General features: G+C 38.2%; 1 protein-coding gene across 8 annotated transcripts in view; it reads right to left on the bottom strand.

The window, feature by feature from the left end:
- The window catches only part of LOC150075069 (paired amphipathic helix protein Sin3a-like), a 718,000-nt gene that overhangs the window by 651,895 nt on the left and 53,937 nt on the right, over positions 1 to 12,168 (bottom strand). For 6 of the 8 annotated variants that reach the window (XM_090389145.1, XM_090389146.1, XM_090389142.1 and 3 more), the window contains exon 3: positions 6,784 to 6,853. The exons of the other annotated variants lie outside the window; for them this stretch is intronic. The gene's annotated coding sequence lies outside the window, so the exon portion shown is untranslated. The remainder of the gene's footprint in view (positions 1 to 6,783; positions 6,854 to 12,168) is intronic. 8 annotated transcript variants of the gene reach the window in all.

Genomic DNA, 12,168 nt, shown 5'->3' with positions numbered 1-12,168 from the left:
CAGAATGGCATCAGAGATCTGCTTTTCTTCTTCATTTATATCCTCGGGCACAGCCAGCATCTGAAAGCGGTTGGATAGGGCGATCTGATATGCCTGTTTGTTGGCAGCATTCATTAGCTGCCTCCAGTCCAGCTTGGCTGACCGAGATGATCTTTTTGCATGCCGTAATTTGAGCTGCACCTTAGCCCGGATGAGGTAGTGATCAGATCCGCAATCAGGTCCCCTCATGGCACGAACGTCCATGAGTGATGAGCGAAATCTGGCATTGATCAAAATGTAGTCCAGGATTGCTGAGTCCTTGCCAGATGGATTTCGCCATGTAAGTTGATGTTTTTGAGGGTGCTGGAAATGGCTGTTTCAATGATCAGGTTGTTAGATGCGGCAAAGGACAACAAACGTAAGCCGCTGTCATTGATCTTCCCATGGCCAAACTTGCCCACTGTTGTTTCCCAACCAGATCTGTCCACGCCAATATGGGCATTAAAGTCCCCTGCGAGGATGATCACTTCTGTCTGCGGAATTGAATCCAGCGTATGTTGGAGCTGGTTGTAGAAGTCATTCTTGGTCGGGTCCAGGCTAGTCTCAGTTGGCGCATAGGCGGAGATAATATGGGTCTTGATGGTGCCCTTGACAATAAGGACTGCCAGGCGGTCCGATATTGGTTGGAAAGCGATCACACTACTGGTGGCCTGAGCATCGACCATAAAGCCCACTCCTGCTTCTCGTTTCTCACCACCAGAGTAGAATAGCATAACCACTTCATTAGGTGCTGGTGGTTGGATGATCATCGTTCCAGACCCGGTGAGTCTTAATTCGGATAATGCTGCGATTGATATCTTGCACCTAAGTAGTTCTTGGGCAATGATTTCCTTTTGTCCAATGTGGTGCCCCGTTCGAACATTCCATTCGCCAATGTTAATTGTCCTTTTTGGCGTAGTAAGCTTATTGCTGTGGCCAGTGATCCACTTCACACCAGCACCCTGGGTCCCCAGTGCTGGCGCATCGGCTACCCCGGATGCGGTAACATTGTTATAACAGCTTGTTCTGTGGCCAGTGGTCCACTTCACACCAGTACCCTGGGTCCCCAGTGCTGGCGCATCGGCTACCCCGGATGCGGTAACATTGTTGTAAGAGCTTGTTCCGAATTTCATGCGGTTTCTTGCCTAGTTTCCCCGGTTTCCCGGTTCTGGTCATTTCGGCAGGATGACCACCCTCCTCCTTTCGCAGCCGGGCTTGGGACCGTCCATGGCGGAAAGCAAGCTTATGCAGCATGAGCCAGAAAAAAAAAAACCCACTCCCACTTCACCCCTCTGTTCGTTCAAAATACCTGTCTAGCTGAGCCTTAAACTTATTTAGGCTATCAACCTCCACCACAAGGGATGGCAGTCTGTTCCACTAACCAACCACCCGCTGGCTAAAGGCAAATTTCCGCACGTCTATCCTACATCTGTCTTTCCTCAATTTGAATTTATGCCCTCTCAGGTGATTTTTCTGAGCTAGAGGAAGAATCCCATCAGCATTGAGCATGCTTAAACCATTCAAGGCTTTATACACCTCTATCAGATCACCTCGCTGGTGCCTAGCCTCCAGACACTGTAATTTGCAAAACTTAAGCCTTTCTTCGTAAGAGCACCCCTTTGTTCCATTCACTAATCTTGTTGCCCTTCTCTGTACTCGTTCCAGCAGCTCTACATCCTTCTTGAAATGAGGCCTCCAGACCTGTATACAGTACTCTAGGTGTGGCCTGACCATTGCCTTATACAATGGAATAATCACCTCCTTATCCCTGCTGGAAAAATTCCTGTATATCATTGACAATACTCCATGAGCTACTCTTGCAGCCCGTCTGCACTGCTCAGAGAACTTCATATCTGCCTGCACAATCACCCCCAAATCCCTTTCATTCTCTACCACTGTCAGTGTAGTACCACAGAGTTGATACGTTGCTCTGGGGTTGCTTTTTCCCATGTGTAGTACTTTACATTTGTCAATGTTAAACTTCATTTGCCACCTCTCAGCCCATCTGCTCAACCTTTCCAGATCCTGTTGCAGCAGCATAGTGTCAGTAGTGTCCTTGACAACCCTGCCAACCTTTGTATCATCTGCAAACTTGGACATTAAGCTTGATATACCATCATCAATATCATTTATAAATACAGAAAACAATAATGGACCCAACACTGAGCCCTGAGGGACTCCACTAATAACATTAGTCCACGATGAGCAGTGTCCACTGATTACCACTCTCTGTCTTCTCCCCCTCAACCACCCCTTTATCCATAGCAGCAATTTGCCTCCAATGTCACACTGCTCCAATTTGTGCAGCAGTCTTCCATGTGCAACAGTATCAAAAGCCTTTCTAAGATCCAAGTATATAATATCAAAGTTATTCCCTGCATCCAGTTCTTTTGTGCCTGCATCATAGTATCCAATCAAGTTGGTCAGGCAAGACTTCCCCTTAACAAAACCATGCTGTGTCTGAGCTATAACTGAAGTCTTGTCTAAATGATCCTGCAGTGCTTCTTTAACCAGTGCCTCCATTAATTTTCCTGGAACAGAAGTTAAGCTCACAGGTCTATAATTACTTGTGTCAGCCTTTGATCCTCCTTTGTGAATTGGGGTCACATTTGCACATTTCCAGTCTATGGGTACCTCCCCTGAGTCCAAGGAAGCTCTCATAATTATGGCTAAGGGTTTGCTTACTCCCTTTGCTGCCTCCTTTAATATAACTGGATAGATCCCATCCACCCCGGGTGCCTTTCTTGTGTTTATCTTCAACAGTTTCTCCTCCACTTTACTCCCAGTTATTTCAAGATTCTGTAGCTTACTGCTAGAGTTGAATACACCTCTGGCATTCCCCTTGCTGAATAACTCCTCATGTGTGAATGTCGATGCAAAATATTCATTTAGTTTGTTAGCTACCTGAGCAGGATCATCAACAGTTGACCCATCAATATCAAGTGGACCAATCTGATTCATCCCCTTCCTTCTAGAGTTTACATAAGTAAAGAACTCTTTGCTGTTTTTCTTTGCATCCCTTGCCAAGGATTTCTCGTAATCTGCCTTCGCCTGCCTAACCTCCTTTGTAACTTGGTTGCATATCAACTTGTATCTATCATAGGCTTCTGTGTCATGTGTTAATTTGTAAGTATCCCATGCATTTTTCTTCTCTGCCATATGCCTCATTAGTTCATCTGACATCCATTTTGGCCTAAACCTTGAACAATATTTCTTAGTTGGTATGTAAAGCCTAGTAGCTTCCAAGATAAGTTCTTTGAATGCTTCCCACTTTGAATTTGCTGTTGGTAACGTCATCAGTTGGTCCCACTGCATAGAATTTAAATACTGTCTCAGTCCATCGTAGTCGCCTTTACGGAAGCAATAACCCTTCCCTTTACCCCTAATGGTAGTTACCTCTTTCAGTAAATCCCACTTCAGCACACTGTGATCACTGACACCTAGTGGTTCATTTATCTGCAAATTCTTAATGCATGAAGAATCACTGCTGATAATCAAATCAAGAGTATTACTCCCTCTAGTTGCCTCCCGAACATGCTGATGTAGAAAACAATCATCCAATAAATCCACAAAAGCCCTGCTAGTGTGTGAGTAACCAGCCCCCAAATTCCAGTCAATATCTGGGAAATTAAAATCTCCCATTATAAGACTCTCTGATTTACTGGCCCACTCTATTTCCCTGTACAGTTCCTTATTATACTCATCAGAGTCATTAGGCCTATAGCACACTCCTACTCTCAATTTTGATCTCCCAATGCTTATGTCACACCAAACTGACTCAACACTGCACTGTCCAGCGATGTCGACTGGCTTCACTTCCTTGGTTTTTATGTGTTTCTTAACTAATAGCATAACCCCTCCCCCCTTCCTATCCTGTCTATCCTTTCTGTAGACGTTGTACTCCCCAAATTGCATTTCTGCATCCCTTATATCTGTATGACACCACGTCTCTGATATCCCAACAATATCTGCCTTTGATGTTTTGAGCAATACCTCAAATTCATCAAATTTATTTACTAAACTCCTAGCATTGGTGTACACGCAAGTATACCTGCACCTGTTTCTATTCTTAGCTACTCTAACACAACCCATGTGTTTACTTGTACCGCAATGGCTCCCAGCAGTCTCTGAAATACCATGCATCTTGTTTTTCAGGCTTCTGCTCATTCTAATAGAAGCAGTGCAAGAATCTCTTTCACCTCTGCCAGTGGCTACTGTCAATCTATTGGTCTTTGTCTCCCCCCAAGCTAGCAGTTTTCCGATCCACCTAACACTGCCTCGATAGCATCAGCAAATATTCTTGCACCCTTTCTATTTAAGTGTATCCCATCCCTGTAGAAGCAATCTCTCCTGTTAACAAGTACAGTCCAGGCTGAAAAAAATTCTACCCCTTGAGCCTTGCACAATCTTTCCAGGGCCGAATTGATCGACAAGGCTCTCATCATATACTCCCTCCTATCGTGTCTGGGCAGAATTGCAGACACTTTCAAATTCAACCCTAATTCTCGACTTTTGTTCAACAGTGACCTGTACTTGTTAAGTAATTCTGCCGGTCTCCTACTCTTAATATCGTTAGTGCCAACGTGTACAACTATATCACCTTTTGTGCCCTTAAAAGATGATATTCGCTCTACAACGTCATCAACCTTTGCCCCTGGCAGACATACCCTGGTCCTGTTCCACCTATCTTTTTTACAAAGCATGTTCCCCGTTTCCCTGACAATAGAGTCACCAACAACTACTAGTTCCTTCGGGACCAGCGCATTCTGCCTTGGGGGTTGTCTCTGTGTCACGCGATGCCCAAGTGCAAGCTCTGGCGTTGATGTGGGCAGCTGAGAGCTTGATGGGCCCCTCAATTTAGTTTCTTCGAGGGCATCCACCCTGTCCTTCAAGCTCTCATATAGGCCCACAAGAACGCCGAGTTGTTGCCTGATATCGATACACTCCTTGCATCGCGCACACACAAAGACATCCCCCTTGGCAGTATCATGTCCCGTACCCGATTGCTCTGCAAACATCAAGCAAACAGTGCATTTTATAAGGCTGTGAGTCAGAGGACAACTGCCCCCCTCAGTTCTGCTCTGAGCCACAGCGCTTCCATTAGCTTGAGCCTTTTGCTTTGCTGCTCTGGTCTGAGTCATGATTCTATTAATTTATTAATTAATTATGTTATGTTATTAATTATGTTAAATATAATTAATTATATTACGTTTGTAATCTAAGTCGTTATATGTATTTATTTAAACGTACAATTTAACTCCTAACGAAGTTCAACTAACGCTATCTAGTACGGCATACAACTATCGTATCACAATGGCGGGAAAATTACGAACGGTACCGGAGTTGAAACACGTGGAAACCTTTACCGATACTTTTATGCAATTACAAGGCCGAGTAAAGAATAATTACACCAAGTTAATCAGAAAATCACAAAATAATGTTATACTACTAAATTTAAATCAAAAGTTTTAGAAAAACAAAAATTTCAAATCAATAACTAAGAAAAATCCACTTAGCGGCTTGGAACACGACCATCTCTAGTGGCCTCGTCAGCAGACTCCCCTTTATTTATTTATTTATTTATTTATTATTTTCCTTACAGATACGTTATCCTTATCTGAGTTTGACTTGGTTTACAGATATTACTGCAAACCTGCAGAAACAAAAATAAAAAAGTATTGTTAGAAATGAATATCTGACAGGTATACAGTTTCCACTAATAATCATTCTACATTTTACGTTGTAATATTGGTCTCAATCCTTATGGATCATGCTCATAAGTGCAGCACTGAAAAGCAGAGATAAAGCAAATAAGATAATGAAAGTACAAACTTCTATTAACAATGAAATGGGGAATGTGATAATGACTGAATCCGAAGATATGGCGCAATATGGCCAAAGTTGCTTTTGCGCCAAAAAAACCCAACAACAACCAACCAACCAACCGAAGATATGTGTTGTTACAACCTATCAATCGATGGAACAATAATCAGGCCAGTGAATATTGTTCCACTGATTTTTATGTTGGAAAAACACATCTTCAGTTCAGAATTTATAGTTGCACCAGAGGTTAACCTATAAATTCTGCTCCCTCACCAGGTTGCCAAACAGTTCCCACATAACCTTATAAGCATACAAGAACCACCCATCAGGCTATCTGACACCTCAGACCCAACCCCCCACAGTAGCAGTACAACAGTTTCATCACTATCTGTAATTAAAGTTTAATAATTTCATAACATTCAGCAGATGGAAGGACAAGTTTAAGAACCTTCGTGAGCTGACAAACAAAAATACTACATTACTAATTATATAATTGTATTTTAATGTGTACAAACAGTTTAACCATTTAAACAAATTATTCAGTAATTTATATAAAACGAATCTTATAAAAAGTTGAATAGTTTCTTAATGCACCTTTACACAGTCCTAAGTTAATGAAAACCTCAACTTCTAATGTAAGAAAAGCCATTTCACTGCAAATTCCTTACACAGCTAACCGAGGATATGTTCATGTAAATCACCTAAAACTTACTTTTTTGGATAGCTTCTTTAGAGTACTCGGGGAAAACACATATACCACCAATTTCTATTCATTCCATCCAGCTTAATGTTGCAGTTTACTTAACATTTACTTTCTCATTCCAACTATAGCCATACAAAGGCTGGTGTCTTAAAATATTTACCATATTTATTAAGTTATTAAAATACTCTTAAGCCAAAGCAATAATTTTACCTGACATAAGTAGGAACAGTGACACTTACTGAATATTTCAGTCTTCAGATAGAGATGCTACCATAAAATGCAAAATATATTACTGCTGCCAGACATGAGCTAATTGGAAAAAGAAGTGTAAATCAAAACAATTTTCTACTCTTTCCACATTACTACAAATGTATGATAATTCACATGACTGCTATAACACTTCTCAGATTAATGAAAATTACCCAGAGAAAAAAATGTAACAGATTACTCATTACTGAAGAGGCTATTTATGCTCTTCAGAATAATGACAATTTGCAAACTATCTTAATCTGAATGATATACAAGTATATCAGAAAATAAAGTTTTTTTTAATTTTTTTTCTGATTTAAACAAATTCCATTTGTCAGGTCTCTTGCCAGCAGTGCACTTAACTTTTGTAAAAATGATCAGTTATCAAATGGTTTTTTCTGAAATATAAAATCAATGGTGTTTATTAGCTGGCAAAACAAACTACATATCATTGTGTATTTTGTAAATACTGAAGCACATTATGTGTATTTTATTAAGACATGCAATCATGCAACATTAACAAATTGCATGTTTTCTCTTATTTGCATCCACTACAAAAGCAATGATAACATGCTTTCTCCTTTCAACACATGAATACTATTTATTACAAATTATACATTGACATATAGCTGCAACTTCTGACTTTCAAAGAGCAGGATATTAGGTATTTGTAAGCTTTGTTGTTTGTTTTGGTTTTTAGGAGCATTAGCAACTAAGGCCATATTGCTCCGGGATATGCGGTGGTCATTCCCTAACCTTTCCTGCAACCTGCTTTCCACATCCTCCGTATTTGGTGGTGACGGGCTCGAACCCCAGTCTAATCAAAAAGCGTGTGCTATGCACTGCTGCTCCTTTCCACCTGGCTACGGAGGCGCCACGTATTTGTAAGCATGACACAACTGGCAATAAAAAACAGAAGGCTTTTTTTTGCAAAAAAAACAATTCTTCCCAAACAGGAAGAAAATGGGAGATTTTTCAGAAAAAGCAGGGGTTTTTTTAGTCTGCACTGCACAGGACATTAAATTACACTAACAAAATACTCATTTCATATTAAAAAATATAGTCATAGGATTGTTTACCAGTATAGTATAGTTTTAAACATTAGCTTACTAAACATTTTTTTCTGTCTATGGATTTATGTTTGTATATTCTTTAGAGAGCAATGATTATGACTGCTTCAAGGATACTGCAGATTTTACACCTCTTCAGGAATTGAATCAAAGTTATGTTTATAACAATGACACTGCTATTCAGACTTGGCTGTCAAGAGCATTTCCAAAATTATACCAAAAAAGAGATGATCTGAATTTAGTTTCTTTCTCTCCCACCAATCTGGTTGAATGTTCTCTGACATTCAGCACTGCTATGAGAAATTATCAAAATTCCAAGAATGACTTGGAATAACTTTCTAGCTTCTTTGTGTGCTTGTCAGTTCTTCAACCAAATGTGACTAACATAACTTCTTTCTTAATAGCAGAGGTGTGTGTGTGTGTGTGTGTGTGTGTGTGTGTGTGTGTGTGTGTGTGTGTGTGTGTGTGTGTGTGTGTGTGTGTGTGTGTGTGTGTGTTTACAAAATTGATTCATTCATATTAAATTGGTTCAAGAACTTTCTCTGAATAACAGGCTTTCGATGACAAATTTATACAGTTATTGGATGATAAATGTAAATACAATATATTTAAGTTGAAATTAAATAATTAACACTTCCAATAACTCAGTTTCGCAACCTGCTATCTAAAAATTCTATTCGGAGTTAGCAAACTTTCAACTTAATAAGGAAACATGTTCAGGCCACAGGAATTCACGACAGAAAGTCAGCTGGCCACCAAACTGACTCCACAATTAATCACATTTATGCACAAAATCAAATAGCTTCTGGTATGAGTATATGAAATATTGGAAGATGTAACACTTTACTTCAATGGATCATATTAGCATTCGTATCTATCAATGGTACAACATGTAAACTTGCAAAAATGCTTCTGATCCCCCATATGTATAATAAAGCTTAGTTAAAGTTTTACCACATCAACTTGTCTTCACATTTATGCCATATTACCTTTATAATTACCTCTCACTGGAACCTTCACTAATTTACAAGGAAGAGCAGTGTTCTGGCTTGTATTTCTACACCATATCAGAAATGCACGTTAAGAGTTGAAAGCAATTTATTTTCTTTATATTATATTATTAAAAGCTCTTATAATTAATTATATTAGCTTTTAATAAACTTAATAGTTATTCCTTTCCAAATTGAGAAAGCGTGTCATTGCTGTAATATAGGTAATGCTTTAGAAATGAAAATTTGCAGAATAAAGATTGCTTTATTTATTTATTTTATTATTTTTTCTAACTAAACAGTAACAGCAAACTATTCTTCTTTCCCAGGGCTATATTCTTAAATGAAATATCATTTCACAGAAATTTAAGAAAAAAGGTCACATTTTCTACAAAAAGAAAAAGACAGGGGGAAAATGGAATTTGTGTAAAACGATGGAGAAACTCTATGATACCAACTCTAGTATAACGATGAGATAGAGGGCAGCAAGTAGTCAAAACAATGGATTCTCAGTCATAAATCCAGAGAGCTGGCAGTTAACATCATCATAGGTATACATGCCATTCTGCTGTGACATCAATGAAATGCCCGTAATTACTTGGATAATGGTTATTTGCAAAATAAAAAAATAAGAAGAAAAATACAGAATCTGAGCCAAACTGGTCCCAATTTATAACCACCTTCTGTCATTCAAATATCCCTTTATCCAAGGTAGTAACTTTCCCACCTAATGCTAAAATGCTCCAATTTATACAGCAGTCTTTCATATGGATGGTACAAAAGACTGCTGTTTTTCTAGTGTCAAAAGCTTTATTGAAATTTAAATATATGATATCAAAATTATCATTCACATCCAGTTCCTCTGTTACTGCATTATTGTAGCTAATCGGCCTTGTAGAGTTCTGCAGGGGCCCAGTCCTAGCCCTCAGGCTTCGGCCCAACCCAGCACAAGGGTTGGGATCACATGAATGATGTTCGGGCTTCAGCTCCAGTCGGGTATAAATAATCGTAATGAATTGTTATTTCAAACATTTCCGACTTTTTTCTTACATATAATTTTAATTTTTATGTATTTAAATTCTTAAAGGTTTATTAGAAAAAATGTGTATTATTTGTCTGTTGACGCATTTAATTGACCAATAAGGAGCACTTTGCCACAGTCTCCAAAATTTGTACTCTTTCATGGAAATGACCCATCAGCAGTGCAAGCTCTGAAAGAAATTTTAGTGCAGCCAGATTAGCAGTGCAAAGACTGCCGGATCAATTTAAATATGATGGTGTTGACTTGGTTTTATTTCTGCACAACAATTTGCAATAAAAGGCATGTGAAGAGAAGGTGGCTGGTAGAAGTGGATATTGATATTCGTTTTGGAATTACAGTAAACCCTTGCTATTCGCGGGGGTTACGTTCCTGAGTAATGCCGCAAATACTGAAAACGCGAATACTGAGTTATGGCTCCCATAGTAATAAAGGGGTTCCATTCCAAAGTATGAAATATATAAGAAAAACTAGTCTAAAATTTTGTCTATGTATGTATTATATGTACCTTCATAATATGACTATGTACATAGACAGTACATAGTGAAATGCAAGCATATGGCATCGAAATGAAAATAAGAAACAATTTAATATTAAATGTAATATTTATTAGAAATTTCAAACAAATCTTTCAAACCAGCGCCTTGGCTTGATAGCAAAAAAAAAACATCCCGCCAGTGCTATCACCAGTTTCTCTAAAGTTTCTCTAACAACTGAGATGTGCAGTGGTTGAGGCAACTGATAATTAAAAATTGATAAAGGTGTTTTGCCTTTTCACGAATGATAAGTGAACTTAACGGAATTTTATTTTGAGTTCAGTCTTCTATCCACAGATTTAAAGCTTTTTCCATTTTTTCTAATTTAACATCACGAGTTACAGAGCAAATTTTTGAAGCAATTAGCACATTTTCACGGACACTACGGCGGATTTTTTCTTCCGATTTTTTGATTGATCATACCATTGATTCACTGATTTTATAATGTTTTGCCACTGAGGAGACACTTTCACCATTAGAAATTTTGTCTAATAACTCAATTTTATTCGCTAATGTCATCGCCTTCTTTGATCTTTTCACATTTCCCTTGTTATTCGTAGCCATATTTTTGTACGGGTTAGAAAGAACTTGTCCACAATAAAGTCACTTTCTTCCGTTAACACACTTGAAAAAGTCTGTTTTACACTGCAAACAGTAGATTTATCACTTTTGTAAGCATATCAATTTATAAATTGATAAATTTATAAGCATATAAATTAAAAGCAAACGACGAAACCTTCCATGACAAGCGCATAACACATACTGAACAAGGATTAGCGAGAAACATCCATGCTCGCGATTTTGTCAAACTGAGCGCTGTTTTGACCGGGAAAGATAATTTTAGCCACACCTACGTTTTTTTATGGCGTAAAATGTTCACGGCGCTTTAAAATTCACATTTTTTTAGGTTTCATTTTATATTAAATCAGCGACCACGAATACGCGAATACAGATACCGCGAATAGCGGGGATTTACTGTATATTAAATACAGTAAATTGAAAATTTATTACATTTTATTTTTTTATAATTAATATTGATAATTATTTTGGATAATTCTTATTGTTATATAATTATTAATATTGAATTTTGAATCTGAAAGTTTATTTTTTTTATTATTATGAAACTTCAGAAACTAATGCTAGCAATTTTATTTAGATTTAAAAGTTTCAGTCTGGCTGGGATAAAAATCGGTTTGGGTGGGTCAGGTATGGGTAATGAATTTGATAAACAAATTCGGGCTTGGCTTAGGTCAGGCCAGGTTAAAAAAAAACAAAAAAAAAAAAAAAAAAAAAAATGTAGACCCCATGCAGATCTCTACAACCTGGTGAGAGAGAGAATCCCACCTTTTGTGTTCTTAACTAATCTGGTTTCTCTTCTCTGCAACTGTTCCATGCTGTGATGTCCGTATAATTCCATACTTTTAAACAATGACTGCATTATTTCACTGACACAGAAGTCAAGCTAACAGGTCTATAACTGCTGAAGTCACCCTTTGTGAAAAAGAGACACATTTACATACCTCCTCTACTATATGTGTAGAATACAAATAATAAGTATATAATGTACATGCAATTATAGTCTTACCTCACATTCGTAGAACTCTTTTGCATGACAGACAAATGTGTTTTACAACAGTGAAATTTCAGACTAACAAATGCTGCAGTCAGAAACCAAATGGTCAAAAGGTTCTGCCAAACTTGTCCATCTTTATATTATGTTAGTGCATTCAGTTCAGTGGAA

Source organism: Mastigoproctus giganteus, chromosome 14 (assembly GCF_048544385.1).
Source record: "Mastigoproctus giganteus isolate SK-2022 chromosome 14, ASM4854438v1, whole genome shotgun sequence".
Classification (NCBI taxonomy): domain Eukaryota; kingdom Metazoa; phylum Arthropoda; class Arachnida; order Uropygi; family Thelyphonidae; genus Mastigoproctus; species Mastigoproctus giganteus.
This window is presented reverse-complemented; position numbering and strand designations above follow the sequence as displayed.